Consider the following 10,726-nt stretch of genomic DNA (forward strand, 5'->3'; position numbering starts at 1 on the left):
TATTTTTCTCCTGTTAAGTTATATTATTTTTACTATCAGAACATATAACATTATATACTATTCATCCATCCATGTTCTATTTTTTAACTATAGTTCTACTTTTAAAAATATTGAAGCCTTATAATAATTTTTTTGCTTAATTGTTTGCAGTCAGTTCTTGTGCACATACAGCCTATTTAGAAAGCACTCATGAGTACTGTATTCCCTGAGTTAAGTATTTTTCTATAGTCTCTATTCTTCAAATACAGTTTGTCTAGATAAAACAGTTTTGCCTCATGCTGTTTTCCTGGAGTTTCTTTTAGATGATAGTACATTATTTTCTCACCATGTTGTTACGTTTGATGCCAATAAACCTAATTTCTTTACTTTATAAGTGAGTCTATCTTTTTGTTTAAAGTCCCAGAGAATTATTTTCTTTCTTTCTTTTTTTTAGTTTATTTATTTATTTTGAGAGAGAGAGTGAGAGAGAGAGAGAGAGAGAACGCGCGCGCGCAGGGGAGGGGCAGAGAGAGAGAGGGAGGGAGACAGAATTCCAGGCAGGCTCTGCACTGAGATGGCAGAGCCTGACACGGGACTTGAACTCATGTACTGTGAGATCATGACCTGAGCCGAAATCAAAAGTTGGATGTATAACTAACTGAGCCACCCAGATGCCCCTGCTTTTTAAGTCAGTTTTACTAGGATAAGTCTTAGAGTTGATTATTCTTAATTTACTAAGGCATACAGCAAGTCTTTCAATAAGTAGATTCTGGTTATCTTTTATTTCCAGAAAATTTTCTTAGTGTATAATACTAAGATAGTTGTGTTCCAGTGTTTTATTTTATTTTTTACTTTTTTAATGTTTATTTTTTGAGAGAGAGAGAGAGAGAGCAAGTGTGAGTTGGGGAGGGGAAGAGAGAGAGAGAGGGAGTCAAAGAATCTGAAGCAGACTCCAGGCTCTGAGCTGTCAGCTCAGAGCTGGACATGGGCTGGAATTCACAAAACATGAGATCATGGCCTGAGTCGAAGTCAGCTGCTTAACCAGCTGAGCCACCCAGAAGCCCCTCCATTGTTTTATTTTAAATTTTCAAAAGTCTGCAGGTACATTAGATCTTTTTTTGCCTGCTTCTCTGCATATCACTTTCTCCTTAATAATATTGCCTCCTACATTCTCTTTTTTCACCCCTTGGGTTTTTCCTTTATTTAAATAAAGTAACTTTAATAGATTTTTTTATCTTATCATTTTCCTCGGGCATCTTATAATTTAGTCTTCATTTCTAAAATAATTTGTCCTTATCTTTCAATTTCCTTTATGAGTTCACTCTAGTGTTATTTATTATATTTCATTGAATTTTTTTTTCTGAGGTGTGCCTGGGTGGCTCAGTACGGTAAGTGTCTGACCCTTGATTTTGGCTCAGGTCATGATCCCACAGTTCAGGAGTTTGAGCCCCACATTGGGCTTTGTGCTGATAGCCTGTAGCCTGCTTGGGATTCTCTCTCTCTCTCTCTCTCTCTCTCTCTCTCTCAATGCCCCTCCTGCTCTCTTGGTCTGTCTCAATAAACACATAAACTTTAAAAAATAAAAGAAAATAAGACATTTTTATTCTGACATTTGAATTTTTATTTAAACTTGTTTTCTTTTTTTTCAATGCTTGCTTAAGGATATTTAATTTGAATTAAAGTATGGTATTATAGTTTTATGTACTTTATGATTATTTTAGGGAAAGCAATTTTTGCAGCTGAAATGTCTTGATTTTTGGTTTGTTTTCCTCTTTTAGTAGCTGAGTGGACATTATATGTCATTTTCCGGTCAACTTAGAATGTCTTCTATTATCCTGGACTAGCTATAATAGACAATGTACACAGAAGTGTTTGATTGTCTTACCAGATGCCCTAGTTTATTAGTACACATTCGGTCTGTATATAGCAGTGCAATTTCTTTACTTGACAGGGTTTGTTTGTTTGCAGAGTAAAGGTTTGGTGTGTTTCTGATATTGTGATTCTGGTTTTGTCTCTTAAATTTCACCCCATTCCCGGTCAAGCTACTAGGGAATGGCTTTTCTTTCTACCTCACACTTCTTTCCCCCATAAGCAGTGTCTTCTTATTCAGTGTCGTGTCTAGTTCCACATACTTTCATCATGTCTTTTCAATTCTCCAGTAGTTGGTCCTCTGGTCTACCAAGTATCAGATATGTCTTCAATACCTAAGCCATTAGGGTAGAACTTTCTCCTTCTGGGTGATTGATCTCTGTTCTGGCACTTCTGTGGCTACCTCCTCTTTCTTGTTTTCTCTGTAATATTATCCTGACTCTCTACTCTGATGTGGTCTGATGTGGCTAAGAAATTGGCTCGACTCTCTTCTGACATTTACTTCTAAACTTCCACAAAATTTGACTTTGTGCCATTTTCTGTCTCCTTGTTACTCCAGTGTAAATATTAAGGTTGGTTTTATTTGTTCTCCTTGTTTATGTGTTTTGATTTCCTTTTTTGGAAGATGTATCGAGAATCTACTTAAACAGTTGCTATTATATTATAAAAATGCTGTTTGTGAAGTGATGTTTCCAACATCTTTAAAACTCATAGCAATTTTCTTTCACATAAAAGAGTACTAAAACTATAAATCTGCAGAAAAAGAAAGAGTGAAAATGGGATAGTCACATTTCATCACTTCTTCAATGCTTTAAATTTCTTACAGAAAAGAGTTTCATTGGGTGTACAATGTTTTTGTGATGTGTGAACATTATTGCAGTACTGAAGTCATGGCTTTTTTTCCCCTGAGAGATGAAAAGCTCCCTGTGCCTCCTTTTATGCCTCAAATCCCTTTGATATATTTGGAGTTAAAGAAATTGCAAAACAGATGACAAGTGGGGCAGAGGTCAATGTTAATAGAAAACTATTTTTCTGAAACTTAATCAAAGGAAGAGGAATGAACAGCATGACTTATTCAGAATGATTTCGGTTGGAATTCCATAATTAACCAATAAGAAGAACATGAATATCTGCCTTGAATTTTGAAACTTAACCTACAAGTCCATTTATTTTTACTATATTTGCTAGTATATGAACTAAGTATATAAATACAGCTTGTTGGAAGATGCTAAATAACATATTTAGTAAGTTCTAAGAGTTAATAATTGAAAAAAGACAAGCAAGACAAATAACTGTGATTAGATTATAGACCAAATTATTATAGATAGAAGGTGAAGTCTGGACTAAATAAATCTAAGGTTCGATTTTACATATTAGCTTAGAAAGGCTAAATGACAATTGAAACAGGTTATAAGTGGGTGATGGAACAAGGGCAATACTTGGTTGTTAGAGTATTAGCATCTCAACATCTTTGGGATGCCCAGTGAAAGTAGCAGACAGGGCTAATGGTTTCAAATAGCCTTAAGTTATTTTATACTTAGGCACAAGTGCCATGTGCCCTGGACCATTTATTTATTTATTTATTTATTTATTTTTAAATTTTTTTTTTCTTTCAACATTTATTTATTTTGGGGACAGAGAGAGACAGAGCATGAACGGGGGAGGGGCAGAGAGAGAGGGAGACACAGAATCGGAAACAGGCTCCAGGCTCCGAGCCATCAGCCCAGAGCCTGACGCGGGGCTCGAACTCACAGACCGCGAGATCGTGACCTGGCTGAAGTCGGACGCTCAACCGACTGCGCCACCCAGGCGCCCCTGCCCTGGACCATTTAAATATAAGCTCACTTATCTATAAGCAAGTAAGTTTCCAAAGATTTTTTTTTTTTTAGATGAGTGAAAAATAGAGTCTCTTCATGTATCAAACTTGTCTCTTCTTGATTAAAGTAAAAGCTTTGTCCCTGACTTCAGGCTTCTATCTTAAGCTTTCTTGGAGGTTTTGCATTGGAACTCCTCAAAACTATCTACATTTCTTCAGAAAAGCAGCATTATCATCCAAAGTAGATTGATCCCGTGGCTTAAATGTTTTATAATATTTGCAGAGAGATATTCAGTAATCAAGATTAATCTGGGGCAGAGAGGAAACTTTGCATATAAGACCACTACCTGACCTCAATATTAATGAAATTTTTAAAAGCTTGCAGAGTAAGATTATTTCAAATGCAAATCTAAATGGCTAAAATAGCACTTTTATCTTGTATCAATCATTTATTTCTGCAAATAAAGGATTAAAAGTTTAGTAGTAAAGAGATGAAAACATCAGGTTCCTGGGGGATGGGAAGATAGAAATACTAGTAGCTGATAATATCATCCTTTTCTCATGAAGGTCAAAGGACTCTCAGAACAGGGTATGCATTTAACTTAGAACAAACTACCCAGATGAAAAGTTAAGTGTTCAATTAGTCATCCAGTTATTTTGCCAACATCACAACCACACAGGTCATGTAGGATTATGAAAAAATCATGTGTATTCAATTTGTCTTTTAGATGTCTGCCAGTATGTAATGGTAGCCATAAGAACAATAATCTTTACCAAAGAAGCAAAACATGTCAGTGTTATTAATTCAAGTTTAATAATATATAAATCATATTTAATTTTTTAAATTTTTAATGTTTATTTATTTTTAAGAGATAGAGTATGAGTGGGGGAGGGGCAGAGAGAGAGGGAGAAACAGAATTGGAAGCAGACTCCAGGTTCCAAACTGTCAACAAGAGGCTGATGGGAGACTCGAACTCAGACTGTGAGATCTTGACCTGAGCTGAAGTCAGACACACTTAACTGACTGACCTCCCAGCCACCCTTAGAAATCATGTTACAATAAGAGTGATGCTATACTTGTATGTTAAGAACACATTTATCATATACATTTAAGTCCTACATCCCCATTAAAATATAGCAAATCCTTAAAAATTTTTTTATTTGAATATTAAGCCACAAATAAAGAAGAGAAACAACAGAATTTTGCAAGCTAGAAAGCAGATGAAGGAGGAAAAAGGAATGAACAAAACTGAGAAGAAAAATCCTAAGTAAGCACTGGGGAAAGCTCAAAGTCAATATAACATTTATTTTTTTCAAAGGGCTTGGAAAATGCCAGTCCCAACATCTCCAGAAATTGGAGAAGGAGGGACACTGATGTAAGGAAGATTTGGGTGAAGGCTGTTTGAGTACAGCTCTAAATCTCTCCTAGATTCCATGCCTTGGGGTGATTGATTTCCTCCAATGCTCACAAAATAATGTATTGTTATTTTCTAAATGGAAGAGAACATAAAATCTTTGTCCTGGGCATCCACAGAATAGTTAAAGTCACAGATTTTCTACTGAAAATAGAGTCACTAAGTGCCCTTACACATACTCAATGTTGCATCTTGGCTGTCTTCTCTCTTTTCAACTCCCAGAAGCCTGGCAGACAGAACTTTACTTCCCAAATAAGAGATGGAAGAATAGTCTCTGGAAAAATTGATAGCCTCAGGGGAAATACTTAAAGAGACTGACTGCAGTCACTTCCCCACAAATATTTTCAGATATGCAAGTTTCAAGATCCATATCTCTCTTGTATTGTACCCTTTGCCTATAATTTGTCAAAAAATCCTTTGACATTATAAATAAGGCAATAAACTAAGAGAAAGTGGGCTACAAAATATGAAAACAGGAGATCCAACAAAGCAGAGTGAAAAAAAATGGAATTTCAGACCCACAAAAAGGGAAAGCCCAGGGTGCTAATCTATGACCCTGACATGAAGGTGGCCAGTCTACTAGGCCTGGTGTGACTCAAATGACACATATGTTGAAGGCTATCATCATCAGGCCTTTTGCTGTTATGCCATTTTACAATCTGACAAAATCATTGGGGTATATGATCTAGCAAAATTGGAGAATAAATGAAAAAAAGAAAAAGATAAGAAATCTAGGAACCTGGGAACCCAATCTAGAGGAAAGGTAAAGAGAATTGAAAGAATAAAATGAAGAACATTCTATGCTGCCACCTGGTCAGCAGGGAGAAGAGTGGAGATCTCCAGCCAGGATATATACAAGACAACATGGCAACTTAAAAATGGCCTGATGTGCTTGACATTGTTGAAAATTGAACTAAGAGGCTACTGGATGGTGTAGGAATAATCAGCAACAGATACAAATAGAACTAAGTGGGAAATAAAAGTAACTAATATCATATAGTTATAGTAAAACACAACATTCAATCATAAATCATATTTTCATGGATATCACAATGTAGACACTGAGTAATGACAACACAAAATAATATTTGTTGGAAAGATGGGGAAGGGATAGCAGAGAGAATAAAAATGCTTATAAAATTTATAGCCTCCCCACTGAAAAGCCATTTTAAAATCCTCTTTATTACTTTGATTTGTTTTCACTGTTACTATTAGTCTTACTTTCTTTCCAAGAGAATTATAATCATTTTTGTCTTTGTAATCCATCTCATCATATCTCTAGCAATAGTAAAAGAAGACAGCAGTATGTAGACATGCTTTTGTGTGAGTCTAACTGAATAATTAATGGATCAATAAATTCAAAGATTAATGGTACAATCATAAATATGTTCATTCATGTAACACATATTTATTGAGTGCCTACTATGTGCTAGACCCTGATCTAGATACTAAATAGGAAAAAAAACAAGTATCTTATTTTCTCATGAAGCTTACATTCAAGTAAAAAGAAAAGAAACAATAAACATAAGTTCCATGCTGATAACTGCCATAAAGAACAAAAACAAGATGAAGATAAATGAGAAAAATGGAAGAGGCTGAGTTTTACATTATACCAAAAGTAACATGAATACATAGAATACTCGGTGAAGGATCATTGATCATCATCACAATCATGTAAAGGAATAAAAAGAGTGTCTCAGAATAAGAATTGACACATAAGATGCAAAATACAAACATGCTACATGATATCCTAAAATATGATAAACTTTTAATGTGAGTTAGTTAGTTCTTCCAGGTTCTGCATCATTCAAAAACAAACTGAGGCAGATGGTTTAGTCTTTCTTAGGCAAGGCATCTATATTAGTTCGCTGAGGCTGTCATAACAAAATACCACATACTTGGTGGTTTAAACAACAGAAATTTATTGTCTCACAGTTTTGGAGACTGGAAGTCTGAAATCAAGGTTGGCAGGGTATGGCTCCTCATGAAGGATGTTAGGGGAAAAAAATCTCCTCCAGGCCTCTTTCTCCTGGCTTATAGATGACCTTCCTCATGTTCACATGGCTATCCCCCAATATGTGAGTCTCTGTGCCCCAAATTTCCTGATTATAAGAGGACCAGTCATATTGGATCAGGGATCACCCTAAAGATTTCATTTTAACCTAATTACCTCTATAAAGTCGCTGTCTCCAAAAAAGGTCACATTCTAAGGTACTCAGGTTTAGGAGTTCAATGTATGTTTTGTGAGGGGAAACACAATCTAACCTACATCAGCATCTTAAAATCACAATTGATTAGATCTGGATTACTGTCATTGTTCCCGGCCTATGCAACACCCATCCTCTACTGGTTATTTTCTTTTTTTTTTTTTTTAATTTTTTTCAACATTTTTATTTATTTTTGGGACAGAGAGAGACAGAGCATGAATGGGGGAGGGGCAGAGAGAGAGGGAGACACAGAATCGGAAACAGGCTCCAGGCTCCGAGCCACCAGCCCAGAGCCCGACGCGGGGCTCGAACTCACGGACCGTGGGATCGTGACCTGGTTGAAGTCGGACGCTTAACCGACTGCGCAACCCAGGCGCCCCTCTACTGGTTATTTTCTACTAGCACATTCCACCTTACCTTCTGTTATATGGGAGAACCTTCAGGAGAACCAGCCCAAACCTGATTTCACTTCTGGCACTCAGCAGTCCCTTTTTTTTTTTAATTTTTTTTTTCAACGTTTATTTATTTTTTGGGACAGAGAGACAGAGCATGAATGGGGAAGGGGCAGAGAGAGAGGGAGACACAGAATCGGAAACAGGCTCCAGGCTCTGAGCCATCAGCCCAGAGCCTGACGCGGGGCTCGAACTCCCGGACCGCGAGATCATGACCTGGCTGAAGTCGGACGCTTAACCGACTGCGCCACCCAGGCGCCCCTCAGCAGTCCCTTTTTAAGGGACCTGGATCTCATTTCTGATATCAGTGAAATGGATGACAGTTTTTCAGGGAAAGAATTCATATCTCAGTATTTTAAAAATATTTTTTATTAATTATTTAATTATATATTTTTAAATTAATTTAAACAACATATGTTTATAAACAAACACGTCTTATGGACAAGGCACTGTGCTAAGACTACCATTGCTAGGAATACTCACATGAACAAAACAATCTTGGTTTCTCCTTTAGTTTTCATTTTCCCAACCCTGCTTCCGTTCCTTTGTCAAAACCCATCTAATTTAAGAATCTGCCAGCTAGTCCTAAAGATAACTCATGGACATCCCAAGGCCTTTCTCAACGATGACCTAATGAGCCCATCTTTTGTTTTTCAACATCTACTGCTCCAACCTAGTCTCTTATTCTAAACCCTTAGGTCTGAATTTATTTCTAAAGTTTGAATCTCTCTCCTTCTCCCTTTAACGTAATTTATTGTCAACATAAATTGGCTAACATACAGTTTGTAAAGTGTGCTCTTGGTTTTTGGGGTAGATTCCTGCAGTTCATCGCTTAAATACAACACCCAGTGCTCATCCCTATAAGCTCCCTCCTGAATGCCCATCACCCATTTTCCCCCTCTCCCCCAGCACTCTCCATCAACCCTCAGAATGTTTTCTGTATTTAAGAGTCTCTTATGATTTGCCTCCCTACCTCTCTATTTGTAACTATTTCCCCCCCTTCCCTTCCCTATAGTCTTCTGTTAAGTTTCTCAAGATCTACATATGAGTGAAAACATATGATATCTGTCTTTCACTGACTGACTTATTTCATTCACTCAGCATAATATCTTCCAGTTCCACCCACGTTGCTGTCTCTTTAGTTGCCCTGGTGATCTCAAACCTGGCTCATGTCCCTTGATTTTCCAAAGCCTTAAGGAGGACAAGTCTCAGTATTGCTACTGACTTCCTGATGCCAGTTACTTCTGGTCACCAGGATTTCTATAGCCCACCCCTCCCAGCAGACTGGATTGTCTTAGATGCTGGTGCTTAAAACCACTGTGCAGTCTTCTGACATGGACATGGCACTTAGTATTCCATCCTTACCTGGCCTTGATTTCACACTTATTCCCAAATAGCTCAGGAAGCTGAGATCCATCAGTATCTTAGGCCAGAGTCCATGCTTGTGTAATAGCATGTATAATGCTGAGTCAATGCAAAATGCTATACATAGATTCTAGATAAAATTTATTTTTAATCACTTTTTAAAATCCAACTCAAAGGAAAAATAATTGATTTGTGGATATATAAATCATAGGGATATCTATACATATTTTCTGTTAAGATATAATACTAACTATACTAAATATGGAAAAAATAAAATTCAAGTGAGAAAACTCACCTAATACTATCTAATCTTATCTAATAATTCAAGTAGGGTTAGAATGTTCTTTTAGGTATAAGGAAATGCCCAAGGCATTCTGGTTTTCTTTCCATCTGCACTGCAGAAAGCCTAACATTCTACATATATGGAGAGTTTACGTATTGATCTTATTTTGAATGGATCTTATACTTAAGTTATCTCATCTTCAAGAATTTCTGAAAAGAGGATTTTATTACCAATGCTCTCTCATTTCATTTTATACCACTGTTAATGGGTTGAATTGTGTTTTGTTCAAAATTCATTTTGCAGCCTTAAGCTCCAGTACCTTAGAGTGTGAATATATTTGGGGCCAGGACCCTTGACCAGATAAGATCAAATGAGGACATAAGAGTGGGGCCTTAATCCAATATGACTGGTATCGTTCTAAGAAGAGACAGATGCACCAGTGATGTGTATACACAGAGGAAAGGCCATGCATGTGAAGACAGTGTGGAGACAATCTGCAAGCCAAGGAGAGAGGCTTCAGGAGAAACCAAACCTGCTGATACCTTGATCTTAGACTTTTATCCTAGAGAACTGTAAGAAAATACATTTCTGTCATTTAAGCCTCCCAGTCTGAGATATTTTGTTATGGCAGCCTTAGCAAAATAAAATACAACCCAAAGGCCATTTATAAAGAAAATCATCTTTCTAAACAAATATCATTTGGGTTTTGATTTTTCCCAATTTTAAAATTATATTCTTCGTATGAATAATTAACCAAAGACTCTTCTAGTCATATGCTCTCTTCTCATATCTCATTACTCAAGGATTGAAAATACATTTGTGGGTGATTGAAGACATGAAGAGAATTTCCTTTTGCAGAGTTCAATGAACATTAATTCAGTACTTCAGATCTGGTTCTTCTCTTTTCTTTTATTTTACTAGATCTCCTTCTCTTCAATCTCTGCAAGCTTTCCAACCTTCTGAAGTATTACATAGACATCTAAATGTTTGTGGCTTAAGGGTTTTTTTTGTATTGTTATGGAGTCATTGCATTGGGATGAAGCGATCAGAGACAGGACAGATAGAGAAACTGGCGATGTATTCCCTCTTAACAAAGCAGCTTGGAAGACCCAGTCACTCAGGGAAAATCCTTAGTTTTCTGCTTCTCAGACTTTAATATGCTTGTGAAACATATGGGGATCTTAGTTAGAATGCAGGTTCTATTTTACCAGGTCTGGAATGGGTCTGAGATTCTGCATTTTATTTATTTATTTATTTTTTTTTTCAACGTTTATTTATTTTTGGGACAGAGAGAGACAGAGCATGAATGGGCGAGGGGCAGAGAGAGAGGGAGACACAGA

This window comes from Herpailurus yagouaroundi, unplaced genomic scaffold, assembly GCF_014898765.1.
Source record: "Herpailurus yagouaroundi ecotype Mexico unplaced genomic scaffold, PumYag 139, whole genome shotgun sequence".
Lineage (NCBI taxonomy): Eukaryota > Metazoa > Chordata > Mammalia > Carnivora > Felidae > Herpailurus > Herpailurus yagouaroundi.